The sequence below is a fragment of the Anser cygnoides genome, chromosome 3, assembly GCF_040182565.1.
Source record: "Anser cygnoides isolate HZ-2024a breed goose chromosome 3, Taihu_goose_T2T_genome, whole genome shotgun sequence".
Taxonomy (NCBI): Eukaryota; Metazoa; Chordata; class Aves; order Anseriformes; family Anatidae; genus Anser; species Anser cygnoides.
The window spans coordinates 62,701,225-62,715,054 of NC_089875.1; the positions used below are offsets into that span (position 1 = coordinate 62,701,225).

At 40.9% G+C, this 13,830-nt stretch overlaps 1 long non-coding RNA gene across 4 annotated transcripts in view; it reads left to right on the forward strand.

Moving 5' to 3' along the window:
* The first annotated feature begins 725 nt into the window (after positions 1-725).
* Positions 726-13,830, forward strand: part of LOC106032438 (uncharacterized) — a 60,448-nt gene continuing 47,343 nt past the window's right edge. For 2 of the 4 annotated variants that reach the window (XR_010830382.1, XR_010830381.1), the window contains exons 1-3: positions 726-936; positions 1,102-1,201; positions 4,064-5,774. This is a non-coding gene — a long non-coding RNA (uncharacterized lncRNA). The remainder of the gene's footprint in view (positions 937-1,101; positions 1,202-4,063; positions 5,775-13,830) is intronic. The other 2 variants (XR_010830380.1, XR_010830383.1) reach the window with 1 other exon arrangement.

Genomic DNA, 13,830 nt, shown 5'->3' on the forward strand with positions numbered 1-13,830 from the left:
AAATTAATGAAGAGGCCAAATGTTCTTGCATTATTCAAAGATGGTTGTTGGCTACTTTAAGGAGTTTCTTTTGTGAATAAAAGTAAAGGTTCAAAGATCTTCTTACATGTATCTGAAAGATGACTGCTGATGAAGTGATTGACACACCTTTTAGCTTTAGAAATGAAAGACTGATTTCCATGTGGCAGGAATAACAGTTTTCTGTTTTGAAGAAAAATTTTATGTAGTTAGAAGAAATTTAACCATGACTTCATGAGGCCAAGATCTTGCCACAGTCATCCAGAGCACTGTAACTGTGCTGCTGTAAAATCTAGTCTTTTAAATTATTCTTACATTTTTTGTAGTATTTTAAAATAAGTGAGGCAATATTTAAAGTTTACATTTCCAAATGGGTTTTATTTCCTTGCATTCAATTGCACAGACTGAAAGATTGACACAAGTGTACTTAGAAATAGGTTCCTTGGCCTTCATGCAAAGATATAAATGGTTTTATTTTCCCCAAATCTGGGTACCTTACAGTTGCCTTTGGAATGACTAAGTCAACAGGAGATGCCTGCATTCCCAATGCTCATGAAATTCAATCTATTTCTTTAGGTGCATAAGTAAGAATTTAGGGCTCAGACACATGATCTAATTATGTGGTTTAGCAAGTTGATACTCATCTTATGATGTGTGATAAACTGTCCTTTCATTTAACACAGCTCAAATCAGCCGGAGAACTCAGAAAGTCTTCTGTCACAGACATAAATGACAGAGGTCCCACTGTCTCGAGTGGAGTAACTTCACTACAAGGCCAAGATGTTTTACTTCATGCTGTATGTACATTGACATGCCTATACAGTGTTTGTTCTGGGTTTCTCATCTTTCTTGAAGCTGGCATTTGTGCAAGTCTACAGATGCATGCTCTTTTCCAGCTGCGGCTGTGCCGACGAGAAGGTAAGTGCACCAGCCTACTCCTCCCTCTAATGCTGGAAATTATCACCGTCTCTGATCTGCTGGCCAGGCTCCTCATGTGACATTCCAGAACTTGTTTCAGTCAAAATAAGCTGCTGTAACAGTGGCCATTCTTCAAATTCTTAAAATTGACTCATCTCTTTTTAGTGGATGTTGGTTAGAGGCCACAGAGAGAAGGTGACGAGTGCATACGGACGAGGTGCCACTTCAGTAACCTCTTCAACTGGTGCAGCTACATCCTGAAAAGGTACGTGTCCACAGCCTACATGCAATTGTTAATTGAGTTTCCTGTTGTCAAGAAGCATATTCTGGGAACAAGCTGTCTGAAACAGCAAACTGTTTACATGACCCTAGGAGTTGCTCCAGGCAAGATGAATGATCAGGCTGATGAATATGCTAATATTGGTCCTTTTAGGTTTTTAAAAGTTCAGTTAAAGAAAGGTAAGGGAACAGAAGAAGAAAAGGTTGCTGTAGAACAAGAGGTGGCTACTGGAAAACAGATGTGTTTATCCTTGAGGGTTTCTTTATTTTTGTTGTTTCATTTACACTTATAAAAAGTCAGCATCAGTCATATTTGTCTTGGTTTCTGGTGACCATTATTTTAAACTAACTGTGTACATTGTTGGAACATACAAAGAGCACTTAGTGCAGAAAGCTTTACCTGGCTGATGACTAATTTCACTTTTAGTTCCTTTCCGGATTACTTTTTCTGACTAGCTTCAATGAAGATTTCAGTTTATACCTACGGTAGTCAAGAGAATGTTTTTTTGTTTCATTTGCTATTTCTTCCTCCACTTCCTCTTAACCTGTGAGGCAGACTTCTTGGAATTCTACCTTAATGAAATTCATTATATCAATAAATCCCAGCATTAGCAAGTGACCCATGCTAATCTTGGATTCGCAGTACGGCATGAAGCAGAAAGTCAATAGGCTACTTTTCACACTACAGCTTGGTAAGAATAAGACTGAAGTAAATAAAAAAGTGCCTTTTCGTATGAAAAATCTTTCCTAAGAAGGAAGGGAGACCCCAAACACTTGGTTCAGCAGAGGGAGAGGATGAACATTTGGTCTCTTGTCGGACCAGCAGACAGGACAGTGCCACATCAGCAGAACTATTTTCTATCAGACTTTTCTATCTAATAGTACCCACCAGTAGGAAGGAGTCTACAATCATGTGGAGTGGGTAAGGGGTGGGAAAGAGAGGTTACCTCCATAGATCACTGCTATACGTTATTGTGTTATGGATATCTTTTTTATATATGAGTATATCGTATTATGGGTACATATAGTTACTTATGTACCCTTTCCATGCTTTGCAGCCAGGGGTACTCTGAGGCTAGAAATGGGTTTCCTCTCTCAGGGATAATCATGATAACTAGAGGCCAGGTAAGGCACAGAGACCCAAAAGTTCATCCAGAAGAGAGGTAATTTTTATAGCGGAACCTGCCAATGAATTTAATAGTTCTTGTGCAAAGAATGCTGCAAAGAAAACTTGAAATGGGGCAGTCCGTGTTATTGCCCAGGATTATCAAGACTGGTTAACATTACACTGTGGAGCTGACAGATCAAAACACCAAGGCAAATGTTATTGTTTTTCGGGCTGAGTCATAATTATGTATGGTGCACTTTCCAGTAAGAGTTTATCTTTCATCCTTACAGACAGCTGACACATATATTACCATTCATCAAAGAATTTGGGGTTTCTGTGAATAAAGATAACTGAAAGGCACTATACCAAAGTAATTTGTGGTCTGTGCTTAGTGGGGAAAACAATGACTGATTGCTGAAGCAGTTAGCCCTGATAAAGGCAAAGAAACAGATCAAAATGAATATTGAAAGTAATTTCCAAGTCAAAAGCTATAATCTTATTCCTGAAACTGATGTAAAAAATATGGTCCACTTCATTCTCATTCACCAACAGAAACAAGACTAACAACGATGTTTCCCAGCAGTCAAAAGTGTGCAGAATCTGGCTGAAGGTTCTGGACATTTTTGCTGTAGTAGTGCAATTTTCTCAAGTCCTGTTGCTACTGAGGGACAAAGATGTAGCTGAGCCTCTGTGACTGAACTCCGGCATTGTGTCAGTGGACGGCCAGCACTTATGGGAGGAAAAATTGGCTCTGACTCTTTAGAGTTTTTCACAGTTTTTATTTAAAAATTTCAGAGGGTTGGTTGCTTTGTTCGTTTTATGATCTTATATATATATGTAATATATATATATAATTACATTTATCGTGGGCTTATTAAGTTAATCTTTATCAGGGGAGAAGTTGAAGCTCAAGCTAATTTCAGCCTTTAGAGAGCCAGCCCCCTTGAGCTCACTGGAGAGTCCCTGGGGAACGACAGGATCCCCCATGACTTGCTGTGTAGAAGAAGGCAACCCAGGGAGATTAGTTTGCGTAAAACAATAGCTGTTGGACTGGGGATACAATCACCCCAATCTGTACAGAAGGGTACAACCCTCCCCAATCTCAGGGGTGGCTTTTTTAAACCTGTTTTGCTCTGTTTTGTCTAATCCTCTTTTTAACCTGGAGGTTTGCTCTGACTCCTCACCATGGCTCTCATGGCAGCATGTTTCAGAAGTGCACTGCCTGCTCTGTAAAGTTGCTTTTACCTGTTTTAGACCGAGCCCTGTTCTACTAGTGGAGAATTTGGGTGAACGTCTTCTTCCTCACCTTCTCCATTGCCTTTCTGGTTGTATAAACCTAAGTCATATCTTCTCACCTCTCCCAGCTGAGCCCTCCCAGCCTTCTGCCTCTCATAGCCCTGCAGATATCCTCAGCTGATCTCTCAGGCTTTTAATTCATGGAATATTAATGTCTTATGCAATGTAAAGCAGAGTTTTAGGATAAAATGTTTATGCCATAGTAATAGCCTGAAGACCAGTGGATACCTAAGGCTGCTGTGCCTGGTTTTGAAATAATGAGCCGGCTCAACATTACCTTGAAAAAATGATCCACAGACTGCCACAGTAGTGCATAAATGCACACCTTGTTGCCGGCTGGATGTTTTGAGGTATTTTGTTTTGGAGGAATTTAGATCTGGTGGTGAAATCAAGCAGCTGAAGTCCATGATTCTCCATGGTATTATTATATTTCCTCTTTTTCAGGAAAAAGTGGGTGCTCTGAACTTCCAGCTGAAAACAGCCTGCCCTACACAGCTAAGTAAACTGTTATTGTCAGGAATGTGGGCACTCTCCATTTTATGCCAGACTGTGTGCGCGCTCCCTGCTAAAGCATTTCCTTTAGCAAAACAAATAAGCACCACAACGACAAATACTACAACAATCGGTCAATTGAGAGACTGAAACACTACTTTGCCACAGTGAATTTTCCACATGAAAAACTCAGGGCCTGAAGAGATGCTTTTACCGCATCTTATGTCAGCACCATATTTTCCCCGTGATCCAGACCTCACAAGCATTGCTTCTTAAATTTCAGAAAACAGAGAAGTTTTTATATTATAATATGTTTAAATCTGCTCTCATTCTCTCTTGCATGACATAAATCAAGAATCCTATTGTTTTCTCCTGGTGGAAGCATGGTCCTACCTGAAGAAGGCAGCAGGGTATTTGCTCTGATGGTCTTTCTGTACTTTGCAGAAGAAAAGCATCTCAAACAGAGCTGGATGTCTTGGAACAAGGCAGAGATTTCAGGCCATGAGCCACCTAGTTTGTATCACTCACTTATAAAGTGTCACAAGGCACAGGGATATTTTTGCTCTCTTAAAAGAAATGCACATTAAAATGGTACATTCCCTAGTTAGTGAACAACCATATGAAAAGGTGTTCTCTCCCCAGCTAGCAGCAGTGGCTCTGTGGTCATTTGGTCTTCTTCTGTCTAAAAAAGTACAGTACATTCCTTAGTCCCAGCCACCTTGACCGCTAGCTGTTGTGTTTCCTATGTCAGAGGAGATGAGATCATTTATACCACCAGTAATGGTGTCTGCAGAAGCTCTTCTTTTGTGCCAGGTCATAGTGCTGGTCTGGATGAACTACGAAAAGGATCTACAAACCATTTAAACTGCTTACTGTTTTAATTGGCTATTAGATATAAGCCTTCACTCTCTTTCTTTGGCTTCTTCCTGATAAAAGAAGAGAGGACCCTGTTGAGCTATCTTGGTGGAGGAAGATTGCACGAAAGCAGAATTTTGCAAAAAATCATTAAAGAGAGAACTTAGAGCAAGAAGTGAGAGGAAAAAAAAAGAAATAAAATAGAAATCTGAGGGAAGAGGATGAAAAGGTAGATCTGCAAACATAAGACCAGTGGAACAGAATTTTATTCAAATTATATCTTGTCACATCTTCCTCGTCTTCAAGAGAAGGAAGACCATGTCAAATACTGCTGAAATAGATAGATGGGAGTGATAAAGCCATTATGCAATATATGTGGGGAGTGATAAGGCCATTATGTGACTTATGTGTTGGAAACTGATTTTGCCATTAGTGTGTATAACAATAAATTAGGCTTGTTGAACTTTATCCCTAGGAAACAAAGAAAGCAGAGAACACAGACGAACCTGCCAATTTATAGACAGTACATGAAACACCTAGCTCATTCTCCTGTGCAGTGCAGAATTTGTTTGCCTTAAAATGAGTAATGATGTGGCTGCCTTTGAAAAGCAGCACTGAAAGCTGATATTTAACTCTTCTACCCCGGAGTGTCTGAGAGAGGCAATTCAGATCCTGGAACAAGAGAAGCAGCTGAATCCCGGGGGGATGGCTCCTGGCAGCCTTCATGGAGGTGCTCTGATGGAATCTGTGGGCATGATGCTTCAGATGATCCATGGTATCCTGAGAGGAGCTGCTGCATCCTTGTGAGGTAAAAAATAATAGCAGAAACAAAGAATGAATTATTCTTTTATTTGCTGATGCCAGAAAGCAGAGTGTTACAGACAACAAGCTTCTACAACATAGAATGAGCAATGGGAGTCTCACTATTTTATCCCTCACCTTGCTCTTCCAGCTCAAGAAGAATGAGTAAATTTAGGAATAACTGACAAAACTTTTCTGCAGAGGGTGTTTGTGAGGAAGCTGCGTAGCAGAATGAAGGCTACTTGCCAAGTGTCCAGCCAGCCTGAAGAGGGTCTGCAAACATTGCAGGACTAGACATGATGAAAAACCATTTGAAGCAGACATATTTTTTTTTCATTAACATGTCTTCCTCATTTACAATTCAGTTAGCACATGCACTGTGGCATCCAGGAGGATATGCTGTGATACTCCAGGATACTGGTACAACACTATAGCTGGTGCATTGGGTTTTGGCACAATGCTTCTGAAATACACACTGTAAAAAATGGCCAACAAAATGGTGTTTTCTGAACTCAGCCTTCCTACCTTCTACATTCATCAACACTCAATAGAGTGGTAAACAAGCTGTAATCTGTCTGAGAACCAAGTGCTTAAACAGATTCTGTTGCAAGATTTCACTTATTATCTGAACACATGGGTTGCTTGAAACTTTCTGTTCTTTACACACTTTCTGCAAAACCCACAACAGCAATAGTCAAATGTTTTTACAAACTTTTCATGGACTTTAAATTATTCTTTTGTTTATTCTGCAATGCATTAACTTCTAATACTAATATGATTTTTTTTAAAGGAATATAACATGTATCATCTGAAGTGCTGGGTTTTTTAAGGTCATGTTGGCTCACAAGTTTTACTCGTCAGAATGTGCAGCTTTGCTTCTGTGGATGTGATCATCTGTCTTTAGTTCAAAGTCCAAATTACCTCTCAAAATCTGATTCAAAAATACAAATAAGCTTTGTTTACAGCTGGGTCTACTCTAAACGATGCTTATCAGCTGAACTCCTGCCTCTTGTACAGCTTTTAAAACTTCAAAGTGCATAAAAAACACAATCGTGTCACTTTTTTTTCTTCTATGTTTGCCAATAGCATCTAGTTGTTGGCTAGGGAGCTAAGAACAAAGTACAAGTGATAATGGAATTATATTGATAACAATGAACAACAGCAATACAAAAATCCCAGTACTGCCCATGTGACAACCAATGCACAACAAATAACCTGACATCTGGGCACCAAGTTCCCCATGGACTGCTTTGTCATTTTCCAGTATACTCTACTAAATAAGTCATGTGCTCCTCCCATTAATTTCAAAACTACTTGAATGTAAGCAAACTTTATTCTGAAATGTTTATAATAAAAGCTGAAATGTAGCAAGCCAAGAATTTTCTAGGATATTTACTTCAGCAATTACATTTTGAATTGCAGAGGTTGGGATTTTTTCAGGATGAAACAAATCTCTGTGTTTCTGTATCATATGCTTTTGTGAGATACCTGTGAAAGTAAGTTTGCTGGCTTCACAGAAAGCTATTGATCCCAGTGGAAGAGGTTTTCAGTCTGCCACAGGGTTGATGGTGATAAACAGGACTGTATTTAATAGTAGAAGTCTGTTACTACCCAAAACTCAGTAAAAACGATGTCTTGACAGAAAATTGTTCTTCACACAATGGAAGACTGTATTTGATATAATCAGCACAAAAGCACATTGCCCTCTTTCTGGTAATCATCAAATGTTTGGTTTCTTAACTTGGAAATAAACAAGCCTCAAGGAATCTGAAAATTTGTGGTTTTATACATCTCACATACTGGTTTGTGTGGTGTTTTGTGTTTCTTTGTGTGTGTGTGTGGTTTTTTTGTTGTTGTTGTTTTTGTTTTTTCTTTCTCAAACCTAGCTAAATTTGCAAATACTTTAAAACAAAATTCCATTCCAGTAAAGAATGGACATGGAATGGAATGAGAAGACAATTTCTTTTTTAATAGACTTAAACATCACTCTAGTTCAAATGAAATACTTGGGTGCAAGGAGTTGCCACTGTTGCTTGCAGGACTACAGCACATTTCAAAAATATTTTGTGGTCTTTAGAATGTGACAACTGAGCAATAACATTGAAGGCTCACATATATTATTCAAGCGTTTTATATTCTCAACCTTTAGTCTCACTGGTACTATTTGATTTCACAGAATCACAGAATTGTAGGGGTTGGAAGGGACCTCAGGAGATCATTGGGTCTAACCCCCCTGCCAAAGCAGGTTCCCTAGAGCAGGCTTCCCAGGTAGGCGTCCAGACGGGCCTTGAATATCTCCAGAGGAGACTCCACAGCCTCCCTGGGCAGCCTGTCCCAGTGCTCCGTCACCCTCACCATGCAGAAGTTCTTTCGCATGTTGGTGCGGAACTTCCTGTGCTCCATTTTGTGGCCATTGCCCCTTGTCCTGTCCCCACAAACCACTGGAAAGAGGTTGGCCAAATCCCACTGTCTCCTACACTTAGATATTTGTAAACATTGATAAGGTACCCTCTCAGCAATCTGTGATTCACTTTTGTCACTCTTTGCCATACAACGTTACATAGCTTTTGTTGTGTGTCTTGAGGGATGGCCTGACACTCTGCTAAGGATGGAGAGTGTGCAACCAACTGTATGAGCGATTGTGCTGTGTCAATTGACACAATTTTCCCTCTAATTACAGACCCTGGTGTGGCTTTTCTTCTGAGTGCAATGAATGTCAGACCTTTAACTTGTTTTCTGGCACATGGAAATTGTGTGAGGGCCTGAAGAGCGGTTCCAATGGAACTTAGTTATAATGCAGGCAGGCTTTCGGTGTGTGAGATCATCCATAGGCTAGCATAGTATCATAGGATGACAGGGCTCTGCATCCCACTTCAGTGGAACCAGCTGCATGAGACTGATGGTGTGATGGGAAGTATGCTGCAACCTTCCTGTTTCCAGGAATATGTCTGGAAATAACCTCGTGATTTAGGAGATGTCTCTCAACATCTCCACTGAGGATATGAAACCAATATGCAGTAAAACACAACAGCCCAATTTTAAATGTGGATTTTCCTCTTTGCAATGATTTTTTGAAGCTGTTTGGTGTAGGACTGTGGTTAGATTTTGTAGTTCACTAGCTAAACACAGTAGAAATTCTCCAAATGCTAGGAAATCACATTGAAAAACTTGCTTGAAATGTTAAGATGGCAATATCTGTATCTCCATCATTAGTAAACAACAAAGTTAAAAATCTCAACCTGCCAACCTTGGGGCCATGCTGCAAGGGTAGTCTGTGGAGCTTTGATGTCAAAATTGGGCAGGGACAAATCAACTGCTACGTAAGAGTACCAGTACTGTTTTCATCAATAGTTGAGAAAGACGGCAAGAGAGCTAGCTACCTCTTTGATAAAGATTATATACAAGTTTACAGTTCTGCAGTGCACTCTGACTGTACTTACAACCACAGATATAATTCTCTGAGACGCTTGCCTGTATCTATATGCACAAGGTACTAGCATCTTTGAAATCCCATCTGGCTTCTCAATGGGCTATTGCCTAAGCTGGAAGATGTATACCTTATTGTCAAGTCAGTTTATAAGTCCTATGCTGTTTGGGTCCCAAGAAAAATCAGAAACCATCATTCTTACTATGTCCCTCTTTATTTTCTGGACTGTTTTTGCTAACAGTTTGGTTGCTTGGTTTTAAGTTCTGGAACAAGGGGGTAAGATTATTTCCAGCAAGAACATTTCTGTTTGGTCATCTGTTTCACTACTTAAATTAACCCCATGTATGTCAACTTGAAAAGTATGCTGAAAAGGCTTCATATCTTAAGGAACTTTTCTTGGGCATGCTGACTGTAGAGTGCCTTTTGTAGCAAGAATTGCAAACTACTTTGGTGCTGGCTTATATTATCTATGGTGTATATAGTTCTGTGTATTGTCTGTAGATGGTCCTCAAAGACTGGTCCTTATTATCATTTATTTGCTTTAAAAAATCTGATTTTAAGTGTGTTTGCAATGATAACTGATCAGTAATAGCTGTGACTTTAATTAAGAACTCTGTCTCCTCCTCACACTGTTCCATCTTTACGACACTTCTCTAAAACTATTAGTAGAGGATGTATATAAACATAATTATCACAGTATCACAGATTTCTAGGTTGGAAGAGACCTCAAGATCATCGAGTCCAACCTCCGACCTAACACTAAGTACTCCACTAAACCATATCACTAAGCTCTACATCTAAACGTCTTTTAAAGACCTCCAGGGATGGTGACTCCACCACCTCCCTGGGCAGCCCATTCCAATGCTTAATAACCCTTTCGGTAAAGAAGTACTTCCTAACATCCAACCTAAAACTCCCCTGTCGCAACTTTCACCCATTCCCCCTCGTCCTGTCACCAGGCACGTAGGAGAACAGGCCAACCCCCACCTCTTTACAGCCTCCTTTAAGGTAACTGTAGAGAGCCAGGCCAGGATGCTGTTGGCCTTCTTGGCCACCTGGGCACACTGCTGGCTCATATTCAGCCGACTATCAACCAATACTCCCTGGTCCCTCTCGGCCAGGCAGCTTTCCAGCCACTCATCTCCCAGCCTGTAGCTCTGCTTGGTGTTGTTGCGCCCCAGGTGCAGGACCCGGCACTTGGCCTTGTTGAACTTCATACAGTTGACCTCAGCCCATCGCTCCAGCCTATCCAGATCCTCCTGCAGAGCCTTCCTGCCCTCGAGCAGATCAACACACGCACTTAGCTTGGTGTCATCTGCAAACTTACTGAGGGTGCACTGGACGCCCTCATCCGGATCATCGATAAAGATATTAAAGAGGACCGGCCCCAGTACCGAGCCCTGGGGGACACCACTAGTGACCGGCCTCCAACCAGATTTGACTCCATTCACCACAACTCTCTGGGCCCGGCTATCCAGCCAGTTTCTAACCCAGCGAAGCGTACGCCAGTCCAAGCCCCGAGCAGCCAGTTTCTTGAGGAGAATGTTGTGGGAGCGTGCTAAGATACAACAAAGGAGCGTGCTAAGATACTCAATACAGTATCAAAAGTACTCAATACTGTATCAATTGCCTAATGAATACATCCATCTTTCCAATAATGGGTTGATTTTTACATTACTGCTAGACAAAGGGTATTTTTGTATTTAAGGCACGGGACTTAAGTCAATTAAGTAAGGGTCAAATTTAGGCTTGAATAAATGGGCTTTCAGATTCTAGTGGGAATTGTGCACATTTGTATTATGGTCTGTTTTGTTTCCGTTCTTGGCTTTGTCTTTGACTTCCTCTGTAACACTTGGACAAGTTACTTCACATATACATGCCTCGGTTTCCATGTTGTAAATTGGGGACTATGCAGAAAATTAGCCCACAAAGCGTTCAGAACCCAGCTTAATTAAAGGTTGCAAAGGCAATTTTGTTCCTCAGAGGAGAGGCAGCTTTTTATTACAAACTACTATCATAGCTATTATAACGTACTGTAGTTACTAGGGTCTATTTACTTCCCCTTGTTTTATGCCAGTGTAAATTATGTAACCTCCACGAAGGTTTTCTTGATTTAAAGCAAGGATGTTGGCTACATATCAGCTGCTAAGTGTCTCTGACCAGCTGTCACTCAGGCACTTCTCAGCTTTTGAGAGGAATTGTGAGTCTCCAGCACTAATTTTACTTCTGTTTCAGTTTGCACAAGCTCATTGTGTTCATTTAGAGAGGGCTGCAAGCAGTCTTGATAGCAATCAAGAGGAATGGCAAAAAATATGGTCCTCTTGACAAGCACTTATGGGAAACACAAGACTTGTAACTGGGAAATGTGAGATATTTCACTGTGCTGGAATGCGAGTAACAGAGGAGAAAGAGTCTCTGTGTTTTAACTCCCTCCTGGGGCTAAACAATATGTCCCCTCAGTAAAGGATATCAAAGGCAGCTGAAGGATATCTTATTAGAGCTAAATTGCCAGGGAAGGTGGGCAGGAATGAGCAGAGAAAACTGTGGGTTTGGATTCCTGCAGAATAACAAACTCCTGATTTCCTGTGTTGCTCTTTCTCTTGGGGATATTTTGGTAACTGGCCAGCCTCAGCCTGGTGGCAACTGAAAGGCAACTGGCCAAATGAATAGCCCCGATGATATGAATAATGATTAAAAGGTTAAAAAAGCCCCATGTGACTAGCTGGCGTAACAGGAGCATGAGTAGACCAGGTATGCCAATAAACGCATGGCAACAGTTTTACAGCAGTAATTAGATACATACACAGCATATAGGCTTTTACCCTATTTACTACTTCAGTGTGCTTATCCCTCATTGCTGTGATATTCTTTCATCAGCCTAAGTAAAAAATGTTATTTGCTTGAACTGGGTGAAATAAAATAAAACCAAATCCCAGACCAGGAAGTTTTTCTCCAGATTCTTTCCACCTTCCTTGGCATCTTTGATGTGTGACCCTTGCCACCCACCACCCTCTCTTTCAGCTGGCTGTCCCTGTAATAGCCTCCGAATGAAATGATCGTCCCCAGGACCAAAGAGGAGGCTGTGGTTTTCATAGACGACTGCCCGCTGCAGGCACTGCTTACTTGTGGTGTTTATTTCAGTCCCTCCTAGCTACGGTGCCTGGAGCTGGAAGGGTCAGTCTGCAGTTTGAATTGGCATATTTTTAAGGTCTTTTCTATTATGAAATATTTATGAGAGGAAACAAGGTTGGACATTCCTGCAACGGGTCCAGTGTAAGAACGCTATGTGCCTTCCTCCCCGAACATGTAAATGCAGTCAGTTATTTAATGGAAGACTCACATACCTTGTTCCTTTACATTTCAAGTGAGCTGTCAGAGGAATGTAAACATTTATTTGGAGCAAGCCCTCAGGTAAAGGATTACCATATGCCGCACAAGGAAATTCCAGCATGCCCACCAAAATTTATGCTGTGGAGAGAGCTATGAATAGAAAGTTTGTACACTGTTATGAATATGGATAAAATACATCACTCATGGCCGGGCTATGGCACGCAAAATTGAAAAACACATATTTTGGATCACACAATATTTTCAAAAATATATTTAAAAGAAAATAAACATGGGATCTTGTGTGTTCATTTACTGTTTGAAGTACCTTCGGGGAAGAGAGACATCAACAATTTTTCTTCCAGACCACTCACTTCTCTTGATAACAGGGGGTTCTTTGGGAGAAAGGCAGAAGGCTAATTCCTGGGATCTCTTTGTTTCCTTAGCCAGTGACCATTTACTGGGAGTTTATTTGGTGTTCAGAGCTAGCAAAAGCAAATGCATTCAGAGGGCTACGTTCAGTTTTAAAGGTCAGAATTCCTCATTCTCAGCCACCTCACAAGGTGACCTTTTCATAAGCATTACATGACCCTTGTTCACCTTGCAAAGAAGTGTAATTAACATTTTTATTACTATTATTCTACAGCCAGCCAGTCATCACTGATGTTTTGGTGTGGTCAGCATCAGTTTCTTTTGAAGTGAAAGAACTGCTAAACGTGTTAAAAAGAGATGTTAAAACTTGTGTCTGTGAGGACAACCCCACTATGCAAACCAATGGCTTCTAGACACCTCAGCAGCTCTAGGTTGTACTACGCAATGGTCATGTCTGAGCTGTAAGAGCTTGCTAGGATGACCCCAGGCCATGCAGAACTTGTGCACTCCAAATCCTTATGTCAGCCCCCCTCTAACTGCATTTATAGCAGTGCTGCATGAGTTTCTTTCAGTGGGAGGGACTCACGGGGTTGATCTGCCCTTACTCTGAATATCTGTGGTTGGGCCAACTCATGGATTTGTGCTCAGGGCCCTTCTGCTGCCTGTTCACTGCAACATCCCTTTCCACCACAGTTTCTTTCTGTGTATGTGTGGAAGTGACAGGAGAACAATGCTACACTTAAATAAGAGTAAAACTACCTTATTGGTGGTGAAAGAGAAGTGTGAGACAGAGAAAAAACAGTGTTTGGCAGCACCAACTTTTAGTGTGGCACCAGGCCCAAGCTGTCCAGATTTATGTTGATGCAGAGGAAGGGAGGAGTTTGATGTGGGATATCAAACTGGTTTGATTATCTTATACTTTTACCACAAAATTGGG